The sequence below is a fragment of the Opisthocomus hoazin genome, chromosome W (assembly GCF_030867145.1).
Source record: "Opisthocomus hoazin isolate bOpiHoa1 chromosome W, bOpiHoa1.hap1, whole genome shotgun sequence".
Classification (NCBI taxonomy): domain Eukaryota; kingdom Metazoa; phylum Chordata; class Aves; order Opisthocomiformes; family Opisthocomidae; genus Opisthocomus; species Opisthocomus hoazin.
This window is the reverse complement of record NC_134453.1, coordinates 16,370,026-16,388,723: the sequence shown is the minus strand read 5'-3', so window position 1 is coordinate 16,388,723 and position 18,698 is coordinate 16,370,026.

The following is an 18,698-nucleotide window of genomic DNA, read 5'->3' as shown; positions in this document are numbered from 1 at the left end:
GCTGAAAGACTACTTAGATAAACAGTGAGGAGCTGAAACAGAAGCGCAATCAAGGTTGCATCGAGTTCTTTTTACTTTAAACTATTTGTGCCTTATGGGTGATCAGGAGGCACCGCCTGTTGTGGTGCATCACCAGAATTTAAAATTCAATAGTGCAACGACTTTACCGCGGTTTAAAGTGATCTATAGAGACCCGACTACTGGAGAATGGGCTGGACCCGTACCAGTGATATTTAACGGTCGAGGTTATATGTGTGTTTCCACAGATCGCGGTCCAGTCTGGGTGCCTAGCCGAGCCGTGAAGCCTGCTTTGAATCAGCAAGACAAGTTAGCCGAGGAGCAACAAGCAGACTCTCACGAGCAGAGCAATCAAGTAGAAGTAACCTGAGTAGAGGGAGGAGTATAGGAGTAGTTACCAGGAGGTACTTGTCACCGATACCACCTGTGATGTTTTGCAAGATCTGTAAGCCTCGGGTTTTATGTAATTGTTACACTTGCTAACCATAGCGGCAGCGTCGAATATCGTGTGGGAAGCATCGGTGTGATCAGTGCCTTTAATAGGGCGCAGCGTAGCTCGCGCTTTAATTGTTACAAAGCTCAAGACAAAAGGAAGCGATGCTTATCTCTGTAGCAGTTTGAAGTGGGTAAGGTTAGCAAACCAGAGAGTTAAAACCGTAAGGGTAAGTAGTTCTTTTAATATAGCCAAAGTAAATTAGTGCCTGCTGTTTGGACCATCCCCAAAGCGGAGGGGGAAAGACGAGAGTGCGGTGCTTACATCAGTTTTGAAGGGAATGGCCGTAAAGCAAGTGATTACCCTGTTAACCGTAGTCTTTACGTGTTGTCAGATTATAGTAGGCGAAGAAACCCTTTACCGCATAGAGCCCCGACAAAATCTATGGGTTACCTGGGCGAACAAAACGGGCCAATCAGCATTTTGTTTGTCTCTTGCTTCCGCAACAGAACCTTTTCGCACCTGTCTAATAGGGGTACCTAGCTGTAATGTTACTCATTTTGCTAATTATAGTGCAGGCAGATGTACAAAGGAGATTCAGGTGAGTAGTTGCAGTGCCAAGCTCATACAAGGTCTGAATCGCACATTGCCCTGGGATCCTCAAGTGCTGAACTTGTTAGGATCGATGAGGATTGGTAACACGACCAAAAATTGGACTCAGACTTGTTTTGTATTTGCAGGGCCTGCTATTGCTAGGCCTAACCATCGCCATTTCTTCAACCAGTCAGGGTGGGCCAATGTCACTCCAATTGCTTCTTATTATGACTATCAGGGCCACTCTAGAGCAGTCACCTTCTGTGGCACCAATGATACGAACAAAAGAAGCCTCCAAAGTCTGGGCGCCTACGGGGTGGAAGGTGGTTCTCCCTTGTGGAATAATGCTACGCCTAAAGCCTTGCCTCCTGACGTGTTCTTAATCTGTGGCGACAGGGCATGTCAAGGAATTCCTCGTAACATCTATGGCGACCCGTGTTACTTAGGTCAGCTGACACTACTAGCTCCAGATCGACAGTGGTGGAAGAAGGTGACAACTCGTCCCAAGCGAGGTGTTACGGGTCTTCCTCCTAACTGCGATGATCGAATAACTCTCCCAAGTACCACCGAGCGAGTATTTATGGCGTTATTAGTGCCCGGTGCCGCTGCCGGCGCAGCGTTAAACCAGTTAGGGAAATTAACGTGCTGGGCAGAGAAGCAAGCCAGTCTTACCACAAAAGTCTTGCAATCCCTGCTAGAAGATCAAAGTAGTCTACGACATGCAGTATTGCAAAATAGAGCTGCAATTGACTTTTTACTGCTGGCCCAGGGAGATGGCTGTGAAGATTTTGAAGGCATGTGCTGTATGAACTTGTCCGATCATACTAAGTCCATCCACAAGCAATTACAATGGCTTGACCAGCACGCCAATCAAATACAACAAAGCCAGGGATTTTTTGATGGATTTCTCACCTCGCTCTTTGGTAATCTGCCCGCTTGGCTTAACAATTTAATTATAGAAATTTTGCGCATATGTATCGTGTTACTTGCTGTTGGAATTAAAATATGTATTTGCTTTAGCTGTCTTAAAAGGGCTCTCTCCAAGATGACGAAGCAAACCTGGCTTGCTCAAAAACAAGAAGGGGGAATTGTGGAGTCCTGGCTGGACGAGAGGGGACATAGTTTGGTGCGTTGAGCAACCCAGGTTCCGATCCGGAAGTGAGCCTTGGGAGCGGCTGACACGGAACCCTGCTGGGAAGGCAGAGCGACGAGCTCGGGACACTGGAGCAGGGGGGAACGTCACCGTTTCCTGCCACACTGTCACTTCCTTCCTGCCACGTTGCTGTTTCCTGCCACAGTACTATTTTCACTTCGAGATGCAGCTCTGCACCAATCACAGCGAGTTGCAGTAGTTTTGCCTATATATGGGTTGGGGTTTTAACCATTCAGATGCTATAATAGTTTTGCTATATAAACCTTGTTTTGCTGACTAATAAAGGTGTACGATCATACCCATATTGGGGTCACATCGTTACAACGGGTCCGTAACCCACGCCTGCAAGTCCTTTCTGGGTGCAGGCTATCTGGAGACGTTTGCATTTTCGGAGCACGGCTGCTGGAGGCACAAACCATGGAGTCCCGGGGTACGTTTGAAGTTTGAGGTGGCAAGGCAAGCAAGCAGCCCCAGTCTCTGTGCGCCTGTGCGAGCAGTGCCATGGGCAGATGAGACTGAGCAACAGCTTTCCAGGCTAGCCAATACTTGCTAAGATATATCGTGAGACGTTCGCATATTCGAGTCAGGGCTGTGGGAGGGGCACGGCAAGGACCCCCTATGATACGTTTGAAGTTTGAGGTGGCAAGGCAAGCAAGCAGCCCCAGTCTCTGTGCGCCTGTGCGAGCAGTGCCATGGGCAGATGAGGCTGAGCAATAGCTTTCCAAGATAGCCCTTTCTGGGTGCGAGCTATCCGGAGACTTTCACATTTTCGGTGCAGGGCTGCTGGAGGCACCTGTCAGGGACGCCCAGGATTTGTTTGAAGTTTGAGGTGGCAAGGCCAGCAAGCAGCCCCAGTCTCTGTGCGCCTGTGCGAGCAGTGTCATGGGCAGATGAGGCTGAGCAACAGCTTTCCATGCTAGCCTCTATTTGGTAAGAGATATCCTGAGACGTTCTCATATTCGGTTCAGGGTTGCCAGAGGCCCCCGCCAAAGACCCCCTAGGATACGTTTGTAGTTTGAGGTAGCAAGGCAAGCAAGCAGCCTCAGTCTCCGTGCATCTGTGCGAGCAGTGCCACGGGCAGATGAGGCTGAGCAACAGTTCTCCAGGCTAGCCCCTTTTTTTGTAAGAGATATAGTGAGACGCGCGCATATTCGGGTCAGAGCTGTGGGAGGCGCCCGGCAAGGACCCCCTAGGCTACGTTTGAACTTTGAGATGGCAAGGTAAGCAAGCAGCCCCAGTCTCTGAGCACCTGTGCAAGCAGTGCCATGGGCAGATGAGGCTGAGCAAGACCTTTCCAGGCTAGTCCCTTCTTGGTAAGAGACATCCTGAGACATTCGCATATTCGGTGCAGGGCTGCTGGAGGGACCCAGCAGGGACCCCCAAAGTACGTATGAAGTTTGAGGTGGCAAGGCAAGCAAGCAGCCCCATTCTCTGTGTGCCTGTGTTCGCAGTGCCATGGGCAGATGATGCTGAGGAACAGCTTTCCAGGCTAGCCCCTTCTTGGTAAGACATATCTTGAGATGTTCGCATACTAAGGTCAGGGCTGTGGGACGGGCCTGGCAAGGACCCCCTAGGCTACGTTTGAAGTTTGAGGTGGCAAGGCAAGAAAGCAGCCCCAGTCTCTGGGCGCCTGTGCGAGCAGTGCCAAGGGCAGATGAGGCTGAGCAACACCTTTCAAGGCTAGCCCCTTTTTGGTACGAGATATAGTGAGACGCGCGCGTATTCGGGTCAGGGCTGTGGGAGGCACCCGGAAAGGACCACCTAGGCTACGTTTGAAGTTTGAGGTGGCAAGGCAAGGAAGCAGCGCCAGTCTCCGTGCATCTGTGCGAGCAGTGCCATGGGCAGATGAGGCTGAGCAACAGCTTTCCAGGCTAGCCCCTTCTGGATGGAAGCTATCTGGAGATGTTCGCATTTTTGGTGGAGGTCTGCTGGAGGCACCCGGCAGGGATCCCCAAGCTACTTTGAAGTTTGAGGTGGCAAGGCAAGCAAGCAGCCCAGTGTCTGAGCAAGTGTGCAAGGTGTGCCACGGGCAGATGAGGCTGAGCAACAGCTTTCCAGGCTAACCTTTTTTTGGTAATAGATAACCCGAGGCATTCTCATTTTCGGTGCAGGGCTGCTGGAGGGATTGGGTAGGGAGCCCCGGGATATGTTTGCAGTTTGAGGTGGCAAGGCAAGCAGGCAGCCCCAGTGTCTGAGCGCCTGTGCGAGCAGTGTCATGGGCAGATGAGGCTGAGCAACAGCTTTCCAGGATAACCCCTTCTTGGTAATAGATAACATGAGGCGTTCTCATTTTCAGTGCAGGGCTGCCGGAGGGATCGGGCAGGGAGCCCATAGATATGTTTGAAGTTTGAGGTGTGATAGAGGGGATTGTAAGAAATGTGAAACTATAACAAAAAGCCTGAATATTTTCTAGTTTTTAGTAGTCTTTAGTACTGTAACTTGTATTTCTGCATGCATAGTGATCTAACAATATAACTGTTACACTAATCCCTGTTTTCTCATTAAGGAATGTAGTGGAAGGACATGGGCACAAGCTATCACTTAGTCGTTAGACAAAATAATTAAGTGAAACAAAAGTGGTCTTGATTCTCAGCAAATAATTGGGATAATTGTGGGATAAAAGAGACTCCTAAATAACTCTACTCCAGACAGCTCAGCCTTGGGAGGGCAAATGCGCTAAGCTACAGAGATAAGGAGGCACCAAGAGAGCAACAAGACCGGAGCAAAACAACCTGAAGGACATGATATACGTGATGCTAGAACTGAGTTTGCGCAGAAACAAATGTCAATCAGTGAACAGCGTGATGAAGAGGATGGGCCTTCATCTTGGGACCCCCGAAGACCACCCAAAGATACTAACAGACATGCGTGAAAGACATTTACATATGCTAATTAGTTCCTACAAATATAATGAATAATTACCTGTGTGATTGTATTTAACCTGAAGCAACAGGGTGTCTGGCGCGCACGTTTGGAGGAGAAATCCCCCGTGTGCCCGGCGCCGCAATAAAGAATACCTGCTTAACAGTATACATTGCACTGTTAGGTTTTTCTTACCGGATCTTCGAATCAATTTGGCACCCCAGATGGGACTCACTCTGTTCGGCTGCGGGACCCGGTAAGAACAGGACCCCCTTGGGCCCTCGGGAGCCTTTTCCCGAAGGGGCTCCTCGCCTTATCTGGATCACCGCGGGAACAGACAAGGACCATCCGTGAGTAAAGGTATTCTTTTACTACTTTTTACTAAGCAACGGGGTCCGAGTCCCCTAAGTCGTAATTTAATTACGCAGGGAGAGTATACCGGGCTGCTAGCACCTTAGAGGTATATAGGGGTTTGAGTCCCCACTGTGGGGTGTTTGAGTCCCCACTGTAGGGGTTTGAGTCCCCACTGGACACGGTCTTGACTGATATATGGATCATTATTCTGGAAATTGACTACGGTTCTGGAAAACGGTTCGGATTGCAGTAACTCCGGGTTAAAATTGTGTGACTGTGTGTGAGGCCTCTGTGTGAATGAGACATATAAACAAGGGTGAGTGTGGAGTTTTGACCTGCGGTTCTGTTCTCCCGCGAGGGAAGCAGCCGGTAAAGAACAAAGCGTAAGAAAACAGTGAATGTTTATTTTAAAGTAATTATCCCATTGTTGTTATCGACGGAATACTACTAGTGATAATTATAATAGTTGTTTTGTTATAAGTGTCGTATAACGTTCTGGTGTAAAATCGCGGTTCAGTACTTATTTCTCTTAGCTTAAAGTATAGAATTTTGGTTAAGTAATTAGAGCTAACGGCGTTAGAAGGATTTGTTTAGGTTTGTTTGTTAGGGTTTGCTGTACATTGATTGGGGAACAAAGAGGTGGACGTGCTGCATAATGGGAACTTCACAGAGCAAAGAGATTCTGAAGAAGAGCCCCTTGGGCTGTATTTTGCAACATTGGAAGGAGATAGGGGGACCCCCTGGATGTAGAGTGAATAAAAGGACGTTAGTTAAGTGTTGTAATCAATGGTGGCCGTTATACAAGTTAGATGAGGAGGCAAAGTGGCCTGACAATGGGACCCTGGATTATAATACTTTGCTACAGCTAATGTTGTTCTTGAGAAGAGAAGGAAAATGGGATGAGGTCTCATATGCCGATATGTTTTTCACTTTGCGAAATCACCCCGAGTGGCAAAAAGAAAGTGGTATAAATCTAGCCCCGCAGGATCCCCTTGTGTTGGCATTGGAAAGGGATAGAAAGAAAGAGCCGGGAAAACTTAAGCGGTGTTGTTCTGCGTGCAGCATAGGGCAAAGGTGTCTAAAAACAAAAGGGAATCGGAAGAAATTAGAGGAGCGTATGGAGGATTTTGTGTCACCCCCCCCCCTCCCTGATGCTGGGTTGGCTGCGGGAACCCCCGCCCGCGCAGACGGGGACGAGTCCTCTGATGAGGGCGGAACGCCATCTAGCGGGTCAAGTCCCATCACTGCTCGGACTCGTAGTAGGGTGGGACCCATCATCCAAGCCCCTTTAAGACAGGCGATGGGGCCGGGGGGGCCAACCCTGATAAGAACACCCTTCCAAATGGAAGATATAGACAAATGGAGAGAAACTGTAAGGGAATACAGGGAAGATCCTAGCAGGGTAGCCAAGAAATTTGAATGGATAGTTAAGAATTTGGATCCGGATTGGAAAGATGTGGATTTGATGTTAGAGGCAATGACAGAAACTGAGAAAGGAATTGTGTTAAAAACAGCAAGGGATCATGTGAGGGCACAAATTACTGCAGGTACTTTACAAGGGACCGAGGAACAACATGTTCCACTTAGAGACCCGGGGTGGGACCCTAATGATCAAACCCAGTATCGACTGTTACAGCAATACCGTGTTTGGATTCAGTATGGGCTGGAACACGGGATCCCGAAAGCAGTAAACTGGTCAGCCTTATATGAAGTAAAACAAGGTCCGACAGAAACTCCGACAGAATTCTTAGATAGATTACGAACAGCAGTGCGGAAATACACTACCATGGATCCGGCATCAGATGCAGCTAGACAGCAGCTAATATCTCTATTTATAGGACAGGCTGATAATGATATTAGAAAGAAGCTGCAGAAACTTGAAGAACCAGATGTAAGGAATTTAGAGAAACTAGTGGAAGAGGCGTGGCGAGTGTATCGTAAGAGGGATGAGAACAATAAGAGGAATTACGATCAAAGGAGACTAAAAAGCAATCAGTGCGCTCGTTGTAAGGGATTCGGACATTGGCAGAGGGAATGTCCACAGAAGAAAAAGGCACCCTGCCCCAGAATAGTTGCTGACCTACAGGATACCGAATGACGGGGACCTGGGGAATCCACCCTAGCGGATCCACTGGTTAACATAAAGCTAGGGAAACAGAATGGAATTTTTGGTAGACACTGGTGCGTCGTTTTCTGTTTTAAATCAACAACTGATGCCTTTGGATAAGGATTTTATAACCGTTGTGGGCGCTACAGGCCAATCGGAAAAGGCATATTTTCTAAAACCATTAAAGTACAAATTAGGTAAACACATTGGAATACACAGATTTTTGTACCTGCCTGGGGCCCCTAAGTCCCTTCTAGGACGAGACCTATTGGAACAACTGAATGCCACAATAATTTTCAGAAAGGGACAAATAAAATTTAAAATTGAGGATACTAAATTAACCAAAATTCTGAGCCTGGCATTGATTCAAATTATAGAAAAAGGAGAAATACCTCAGGATATACTGGACCAAGTGTATCCAGGTGTATGGGCTTCGGGAACTCCAGGCAGAGCCAAAAATGCGGACCCAATAGAGATAAAATTGAAGCCTGGAGCTCGACCAGTTAAGATCAAACAATACCCCCTTAAGCTAGAGGACCGAAGAGGAATTAAGAAAATAATTGATAGTTTTATAAATTTTGGATTGTTAATAGAATGTGAATCTGAATACAGCACCCCCATTTTGCCAGTGAAAAAGTCGGATGGGAAAAGTTACAGGTTAGTACAAGATTTGAGGGCAACTAATAAAATCGTGGAAGATCTCTACCCAGTAGTAGCTAATCCCTATACCTTGTTGAATAAACTGGAAGATAGCCAGGGATGGTTTACCGTACTGGATTTAAAAGATGCCTTTTTCTGTTTACCTCTGGCCTCAAACAGTCAGAACCTATTCGCTTTTGAATGGGAAAATCCAGATTCCGGACGAAAAACCCAGTTAACCTGGACAGTGTTACCCCAAGGTTTCAAAAATAGCCCTACCATCTTTGGAAATCAGCTAGCTCGGGATCTCGAAAAATGGAATCCTCCGACACAAAAGGGGACATTGTTACAATATGTCGATGATCTCCTCATCGCTGCAGAAACAGAGGGGGATTGCAAAAAATGGACAGTGAGTCTTCTTAATTTTCTGGGGCTTAATGGTTATCGAGTTTCTCAACAGAAAGCTCAGATGATTCAACAACAAGTGACTTACCTCGGACTCAAAATCTCAAGAGGACAACGAGAACTGGGAAGAGAGAGGAAAGAAGCAATCTGCCGGACTCCAGAACCACAAACGGTAAAAGAATTAAGAACCTTTTTAGGAATGACAGGATGGTGTAGACTATGGATATATAATTATGGACTAATGGTAAAGCCCTTGTATGAACTGTTGAAAAATAATGCCAGATACCTGATTTGGACCGGAGATGCAAAAAGGGCTTTTGAACAGTTAAAAAAGGAACTTATGAGAGCCCCGGCTCTCGGACTTCCAAATGTTCTAAAACCCTTTTGGCTATTTTCTCACGAGAGACAAGGCATTGCCCTGGGAGTGCTCGCTCAACAGCTGGGGCCGCACAAGAGAGCAGTGGCATATTTCTCCAAGCAATTGGATGAGGTAAGCAAAGGATGGCCTGGGTGTCTGCGAGCTGTTGCAGCAGTTGTCCTTAACATTCAAGAAGCTCGTAAGTTCACTACGGGCCAGAAAATGACAGTCATAGTCTCACATACAGTTTCTGCAGTATTGGAACAAAAAGGGGGCCATTGGCTCTCACCATCCCGATTCCTAAAATACCAGGCTATTTTGGTGGAACAAGATGATGTTAATATTGTGACAGCTAACATTGTAAATCCAGCATCTTTTCTTAGTAAAGATTCCGCCACTATGGAACCCCTAACGCACGACTGCTTGGAGACTATTGAAACAGTCTATTCCAGCAGACCTGATTTAAAGGAGGAACCGTTGGAAAGCGCAGAGGACTCCTGGTTCACCGATGGAAGCAGCTTCATAAAAGACGGAGCTTGTAAAGCAGGGTATGCAGTAACCACCGCACACAAGGTAATCGAGGCAGAACCTTTACCTGCAGGTACGTCTGCTCAAAAGGCAGAGATAATCGCTTTAACCAGAGCCTTAGAATTGGCGAAAGGAAAGAAAATAAATATTTGGACAGACTCCAAATACGCCTTCGGGGTCGTCCATGCTCATGGAGCATTGTGGAAAGAACGAGGACTGCTCACAGCTCAAGGTAAACAGATCAAACATGCAAAAGAAATCTTACAGCTTTTGGAAGCTATAAATCTACCAGAACAAGTGGCAATAATGCATTGCAGAGGACATCAAAAAGGTAACACTGAACAGGAACTGGGAAATAAACTAGCAGATCAAGAGGCTAAAAGGGCAGCAGAAAGAAGTTTTGTAAAAACCTTGGCACTGGTACCAGACGGTAAACTCGTAGATACAGAAATGGAATTTAAATATTCAAAAGAAGATATGAAATTAGTAAAAGATTTGGGAGCAAGTGAACAAGGTAAGATGTATTTAACACCAGATAATCGTACAGTTATACCTTCAAATCTATTATGGGAAGTAGTCAGAAAAGAACACAACAAAACTCACTGGGGAGCAGATGCACTATATAAAGATCTGAACAAGAGAATAGTAGGCAGAAACCTGTACACTACTGTAAAACAAGCAACACAAATGTGTGAAATTTGTCTGAGAAATAATCCAAATACAACATGCAAAGTACACTTGGGGAAAATTGGAAAGGGGAACATACCGGGACAACATTGGCAAATAGATTGTTCAGAACTTCCAAGAAAAGGGGGGTATAGATACTTATTGGTTATAACAGACACGTTTTCCGGATGGCCTGAAGCATTTCCCTGTAGAACAAATAAGGCTCGGGAAGTGGTACGAATTTTGTTAAATGAAATCATACCACGGTCTGGGGTACCAGCAATCATATCCTCAGATAGAGGGTCACGTTTTTGTGCACAAATAGTACAACACATCAGTAAAATTTTGGGTATTGATTGGCAGCTACACACCCCCTACAGACCACAGGCAAGTGGCCAAGTAGAAAAAATGAATCATTTGATCAAACAACAACTGGCAAAAATTGGTCAGGAGGCAAATTTGTCTTGGGACAAAGCTCTACCCTTAGCTTTACTAAGAATCAGAGTAAAACCCAGGAGCAAAGGCGGCATTAGTCCATTTGAAATTTTGTTTGGAAGGCCTTATCAATTGTCATATCAAGGGGAGGATATGGTGCAAATTGGGGAGGGATACTTACAAGAATATCTGATAGCTTTGGGAAAGCAGATAAATAATGTTCAGAAATTAGTTCTAGAAGCACGGGGTAGGGGCCTAGACCAACCAATACACTTGATTAAACCTGGAGATTGGGTTTTTGTTAAGACTCTTTCAGGTGATCCCCTTGGAGAGAAGTGGAACGGACCTTATCAAGTGCTGCTAACCACTTTTACTGCAATCAAAATCCGAGAACAACCAGCTTGGATTCATTATTCAAGGGTCAAGAAAGCCTCTGTTCCCTGGACTGCAGAACAACAGTCACCTCTCAAGATAAAAATAACAAGACGACCATGACGGATCTAACTCCGTGGGTAATGATGGTAGCCATGAGTCCAGCTATTTGGACAATACAATGGGACAGGAATTTGCATCTGATCCTAGTCCAGAACATCACTCGGATACTACACAAAAATGATTGTTGGATTTGTACTCAAATGCCAACTTCAGGAGAGAGCAGGGGAACCCTCATAGGGATACCCATCCCCGGCAGCTTACATTTAAAGGTAGACCAAAAATGGGAATCGGGTAACATGAGCACTCAGCAAGAAATTCAAATAGAGGAACCCAAAACATGGTACAATTATACCTGCATACAACGATGCCACATACAGGGAGAGATCAACACCCCATTCTGCAAGAGTAATACTACCATAGATGTGGGGAAAACAACAGGGTGTAGCAGATATAAAGATTTGTTTGGGGAGGGAAGTTGGGACGAAGATTTACTAGCGGGCTTTAAGGCAACTAATACTAAACCTGACGTTGGGTGACCGGTGCCTAAAAGTCCTGAGAAAACAGGATGGTACTGGCTGTGCGGAAATCGAGCTTGGAAGGTTCTACCTTTTGGGTGGAAAGGGGTATGCACTCTGGGAGCTGTAATCCCCAATATTACAATTACTGACAAAATACATCAACAGGAGGGATGGATCAAGACTTTCTTTAGGCGAATTAAAAGGACCCCAAATACTCCCAATCCCATCGTAGAAAGGCCTACTAGCTTTCACATCTTTGTTAGATGGTTCCTTCCATGGCTTGGAGTAAGTGAATTACAAAAAGCCATCGTAAACATATCAGCAGTGATAGAAAACATCGAAAATAGAACCACAGATGCCGTAAGTGCCCTGCAAACTGAAGTATCGAGCCTATCAAAGGTAGTGATCCAAAACAGAATGGCCCTTGATTTACTACTAGCCTCACAGGGTGGTGTCTGCACAGTCATAAACACAAGCTGCTGTGTGTATATAGACCAAAGTGGTAGAGTCTCGATGGATCTAGAGGAAATTTGGAAACAAACCAGAATATTACACGAAGTAGTTAAAGATGATACTTCCTACGGATTTGAGGAAATGTGGAATAAACTCACCTCGTGGCTACCAAATTTATCCTGGTTAAAGAACCTATTTTTCCTAGCTCTTGTGATAGTAGGTGTATGTGTTTTGGCCTGCATAATGATTCAGTGCTGCAAGTGCTGTAATCGATTATGTTGGCAATGTAAGAATGGACTGATCTGATGATTACTAAGACTTTTTGATCTAAAAGAAGCAAAAGTCTTAAAAGAAAAGGGGGGAATGATAGGGGGGATTGTAAGAAATGTGAAACTATAACAAAAAGCCTTAATATTTTCTAGTTTTTAGTAGTCTTTAGTACTGTAACTTGTATTTCTGCATGCATAGTGATCTAACAATATAACTGTTACACTAATCCCTGTTTTCTCATTAAGGAATGTAGTGGAAGGACATGGGCACAAGCTATCACTTAGTCGTTAGACAAAATAATTAAGTGAAACAAAAGTGGTCTTGATTCTCAGCAAATAATTGGGATAATTGTGGGATAAAAGAGACTCCTAAATAACTCTACTCCAGACAGCTCAGCCTTGGGAGGGCAAATGCGCTAAGCTACAGAGATAAGGAGGCACCAAGAGAGCAACAAGACCGGAGCAAAACAACCTGAAGGACATGATATACGTGATGCTAGAACTGAGTTTGCGCAGAAACAAATGTCAATCAGTGAACAGCGTGATGAAGAGGATGGGCCTTCATCTTGGGACCCCCGAAGACCACCCAAAGATACTAACAGACATGCGTGAAAGACATTTACATATGCTAATTAGTTCCTACAAATATAATGAATAATTACCTGTGTGATTGTATTTAACCTGAAGCAACAGGGTGTCTGGCGCGCACGTTTGGAGGAGAAATCCCCCGTGTGCCCGGCGCCGCAATAAAGAATACCTGCTTAACAGTATACATTGCACTGTTAGGTTTTTCTTACCGGATCTTCGAATCATGGAGGCACCTGGCAGGGAGTCCCGCGATACGTTTGAGGATTGAGGTGGCAAGGCAAGCAAGCAGCCCCAGGCTCTGTGCACCTGTGTGAGCAGTGCCATGGGCAGATGAGGCTGAGCAACAGCTTTCCAGGCTAAAATTATCTTGGTAAGAGATATCCTGAGACATTTGCATTTTCGTTGCAGGGCTGCTGGAGGGACCGGGCAGGGAGGCCCGGGCTACGTTTGAAGTTTAAGGTGGCAAGGCAAGCAAGCAGCCTTACTCTCTGTGCGCCTGTAGGAGCAGTGCCATGGGCAGAACAGGCTAAGCAACAACTTTCAAGGCTAGCCCCTCCTGGGTGCTAGCTATCTGGAGACGTTAGCATTTTTGGTGCAGGGCTGCTGGAGGTACCCGGCAGGGATCCCCAAGCTACGTTTGAAGATTGAGGAGGCAAGGCAAGCAAGCAGCCCCACTGTCTGAGCACCTGTGCAAGCAGTGCCATGAGCAGATGAGGCTGAGCAACAGCTTTCCAGGCTAACCCCTTCATGGTAATTGATAACCCGAGGCGTTCGCATTTTCGGTGCAGGTCTGCTGGAGGCACCCGGCAGGGATCCCCAAGCTACGTTTGAAGATTGAGGTGGCAAGGCAAGCAAGCAGCCCCAGTCTCTGTGCATCTGTGCAAGCAGTGTCATGGGCAGATGAGACTGAGCAACAGCTTTCCAGGCTAACCCCTTCTTGGCAATAGATAACTTGTGGCGTTCGCATTTTCTATGCAGGGCTGCTGGAGGGACCGGGCAGGGAGCTACGGGATACGTTTGAAGTTTGAGGTAGCAAGGCAAGCAAGCAACCCCAGTCTCTGTGCGCCTGTGCGAGCAGTGCCATGGGCAGATGAGGCTGAGCAACAGCTTTTTAGGCCAGCCCCTTCTTGGTGAGAAATATCCTGATATGTTCGCATATTCAGGTCAGGGCTGCGAGAGGCACCCGCCAAGGAACCCTTAGGCTACGTTTGAAGTTTGAGGTGGCAAGGCAAGCAAGCAGCCCCAGTCTCTGTGCACCTGTGCGAGCAGTGCCATGGGCAGATGAGGCTGAGGAAATTTTTTTCATTTCGGCTGCCGCCGGCAACAAAAGTGCCACGCGGCTGCCCCTCCCCCCGCCGCGGTGCTGAAGAGAATGGAAAGAAACAGGCAGAAAACCGGTGGGTCGGGTTAAGGGCAGTTTGACAGAACAGCAAACAAAGGGAAACAATAACAACAACGATACAGATAAGGAGAAAACACCACAACGTACTGCACGAGCCTCTGAGCCGCTCTCCCTAACAGGACCGGTGCCGCGCGCTCCTGAGCCGCGAGTGAGTTCCCAACGTGCCGCCCCCCCCACCGGAACCCAACGTGACGGCACATGTTATGGAATACCCGGCTCTGTTTGTCCATGTTGGGGTTGGGTCAGACCACCCGGCTGTGCCCCTTCCTGGATTCTGGTGAAAATTAACCCTGTCCTGGCTGAACCCAGGACATTATCCACCCCTTATTCCATACCATCTACGTCATGTCCAGGTCCCCCATTGTCCAGTTGATCACCGCCACTTCTCCTGTCTCCAGATATCATTCCCTTAGTCTATGGATCATCACTCTGAACTGTCCGTTGAGTTCATTTAATCCGTGACTTCAGGCTCCATCTGTCGTAATGGTCTTCTGTGGCAGGAGAGGTGATGTGTGGTGATGGACGGTCACTTGCTGCATCCGGAGCTCATGGCTGATGTATCTGGTGCGGCCCATGCCCACAGTCTGCAGGAGATGTTGATCCTGATGAAGTTGCTGGATGCCAGTTGTTGAAAACCAGGTCCAGTTCCATCATCGCTGTGCTCTGCTAGGTTTTCATCAAAAAAAAAAAAAAAAAAAAAAAAAAAAAAAAAAGTTCATCTTTCTTTAATCTGGACGATTCTTACTATGCTACTACTGGTTCAAAATATAACAATTATAACAGTGATAACAGACAGTGACAGGGTTATTCAACAATAAACTTTATACAATTTATTTATGGACTATTCTCCCCCAAAATCAAATCCCCATGAGGTACACATCGGACTTCCCCATCCTTCCGCATTACCCACCAGGTACACCCAGGTCCTTGAGCAAAAGCAATCCCGTGGACGGGCTTGCATTTGCCCGAGGCAGGACTAACCCAGACTGTCTTCCCTAACATGTTCCGCATATGCACTACAGGGACTTTATCTCCTTCTACGGGGCGCTGAGGTTTTGACTGGGCAGGACCAGCCCGGTTGGTGGATCCCCTGGTGTTAACAAAGCAGGTGGCCTTTGCTAAATGGGTATCCCAATTTTTGAAAGTCCCACCGCCCCATTGCCCTCAAAGTGGTTTTTAGCAGCCCATTGTACCACTCGATCTTTCCAGAGGCTGGTGCATGGTAGGGGATGTGATACACCCACTCGATACCGTGTTCTTTGGCCCAGGTGTCTATGAGGCTGTTACGAAAATGAGTCCCGTTGTCTGACTCGATTCTTTCGGGAGTGCCATGTCGCCACAGGACTTGTTTTTCCAGGCCCAGGATGGTATTGCGGGCGGTGGCATGGGGTACAGGGTAGGTTTCCAGCCATCCGGTGGTGGCCTCCACCATTGTGAGCACATAGCGCTTGCCTTGGCGGGTTTGTGGCAGTGTGATGTAGTCAATCTGCCAAGCCTCCCCATATTTATATTTTAACCATCGTCCTCCATACCACTGAGGCTTTACCCGCCTGGCTTGCTTGATTGCAGCGCATGTCTCACATTCATGGATAACCTGTGCGATGGTGTCCATGGTCAAGTCCACCCCTCGGTCACGAGCCCATCTGTATGTCGCGTCTCTTCCTTGGTGGCCCGAGGTGTCATGGGCCCACCGAGCTATAAACAGTTCACCCTTTTGCTGCCAGTCCAGATCCACCTGAGCCACTTCAATCTTAGCAGCCTGATCTACCTGGTGGTTGTTTTGATGTTCCTCAGTGGCCCGACTCCTAGGGACGTGGGCGTCCACGTGACGGACTTCTACATCCAACTGCTCCAGAAGGGCAGCAATATCTTGCCACAATGGGGCAGCCCAGATAGGTTTGCCTCTGCGCTGCCAGTTCTTCTTCCATTGCTGCAGCCACCCCCACAAGGCATTGGCCACCATCCAAGAGTCGGTGTCAAGATAGAGCACTGGCCACTTCTCTCGACTGGCAATGTCTAAAGCCAGCTGGATGGCTTTCACCTCTGCAAACTGGCTTGACTCAGCTTCTCCCTCGGCAGTTTCTGCGACTTGTCGTGTAGGGCTCCATACAGCAGCCTTCCACCTCCGCTGCTTCCCCACAATGCGACAGGACCCAGCCGTGAAAAGGGCACACTGTTTCTTATCTTCTGGCAGCTGGTTATACAGTGGGGCCTCTTCAGCACGTGTCACCTCCTCCTCTGGCGATGCTCCAAAATCTTTGCCTTCTGGCCAGTCCATGATTACCTCCAGAATTCCTGGGCGACTGGGGTGTCCCATTCGGGCGCGCTGGGTGATCAGCGCGACCCACTTACTCCACGTAGCATCGGTGGCATGATGTGTAGAGGGGACCCTCTCTTTGAACATCCAGCCCAGGACCAGCAATCGTGGTACTAGGAGGAGCTGTGCTTCAGTGCCGACCACTTCTGAAGCAGCTCGAACGCCTTCATATGCTGCCAGAATCTCTTTTTCAGTGGGAGTATAGCAGGCCACGGATCCTTTGTATCCCCGGCTCCAAAACCCCAGGGGTCGACCTCGAGTCTCCCCTGGTATATTTTCTGTCAGAGACTCCAGGTTGGGCCATTCTCCCCAGCTGCGGTGTAGAGCACGTTTTTAACATCTTGCCCTGACCGGACTGGACCAAGGGCTATGGCATGACCTATCTCCCGTTTAATCTGTTCAAATGCCTGTCGTTGCTCAGGGCCCCATTCAAAATCATTCTTCTTCTGGGTCACGTGGTACAGAGGACTTACAATTTGGCTGTAATTTGGGATGTGCATCCTCCAAAAACCCACAACACCCAGGAAAGCCTGTGCTTCCTTTTTGCTGGTTGGTGGAGACATAGCTGCTATTTTGTTGATGACATCCATTGGGATTTGACGGCGCCCATCCTGCCATTTTATTCCCAAAAACTGGATCTCTTGCGCAGGTCCCTTGACTTTATTTCGCTCTTGGCGAAACCGGCTTTCAGAAGGATCTAAACTATTTTCTCCCCTTTCTCAAAAACTTCCTCCGCTCTGTCACCCCATACAATGATGTCATCGATGTACTGCAGATGTTCTGGAGCTTCACCCTTTTCCAGTGCAGTCTGGATTAGTCCATGGCAAATGGTGGGACTGTGTTTCCACCCCTGGGGCAGTCGATTCCAGGTGTACTGGATGCCCCTCCAGGTGAAAGCAAACTGTGGCCTGCACTCTGCTGCCAAAGGGATGGAGAAGAATGCATTAGCAATGTCAATTGTCGCATACCACTTGTCTGCCTTTGACTCCAGCTGATATTGAAGTTCTAGCATGTCTGGCACGGCAGCACTCAGCGGTGGTGTGACTTCATTCAGGCCACGGTAGTCTGTTGTCAGTCTCCACTCTCCAGTAGATTTTCTCACTGGCCATATGGGACTATTAAAGGGTGAGCGAGTTTTACTGATCACTCCTTGACTCTCCAGCTGGCGGATCAGCTGATGAATGGGGAGAAGGGAGTCTCGGTTGGTACGATACTGTCGCCGGTGCACCGTTGTGGTTGCGATGGGCACCTGTTGTTCTTCAACCCTCAGCAACCCCACAACGGAAGGATCCTCCGAGAGACCAGGCAAAATGGACAGCTGTTTTATTTCTTCCATCTCCACAGCAGCTATGCCAAAAGCCCACCGATACCCCTTTGGGTCCTTGAAATAGCCTCTCCTAAGATAGTCTATCCCAAGGATGCACGGAGCCTCGGGGCCAGTGACAATGGGGTGTTTCTGCCAGTCCTGCCCAGTGAGGCTCACTTCAGCCTCCAATACACTCAGCTCTTGAGACCCCCCTGTCACTCCCGAAATGCAAATGGACTCTGACCCTTTGAACTCTGATGGCATTAAGGTACACTGTGCACCAGTGTCCACTAGAGCTTTATACTCTTGTGGCTCTGACGTGCCAGGCCACCGAATCCACACCGTCCAATAGACACGGTTGTCCCTTCCCTCCACCTGGCTGGAGGCAGGGCCCCTCTAATCCTCGTCAGAGAATTTGCTGCTCACCTGCTGTAAAAATGACTTGGAGGTCCCCTCCAGAGGATCGGAATCAAGATCAAACTGCTTACCTGGCCTGGAGAGCTGGCTGCTGGAAACTGGAGTGGCATTTTTCCTAAGAGAATCCCCTTTGGTGATTGTTTTACCTCGCAACTCACACACTCGTGCCTCTAGACTTGAGGTGGGTTTTCCATCCCACTTCCTCATTCCTCTCCGTGGTCACGCAGGTAAAACCACAGGGTGCCCCGGGGTGTGTACCCTCTCTATTCCCTCTCCTGAACAGAGAAACGCTTGCCCCTAATAGCCGAGATGCGGGCCCGCACAGGTGGGGAGTAGGACATATCCTCTTTGAATTGCTGGAACTGCCGGGACAATTTATTCATAGCTGAGACAAGGGAGGAAGAGAGACTTTCCTCGTATTGGCGGAGTCTGACAGCCACC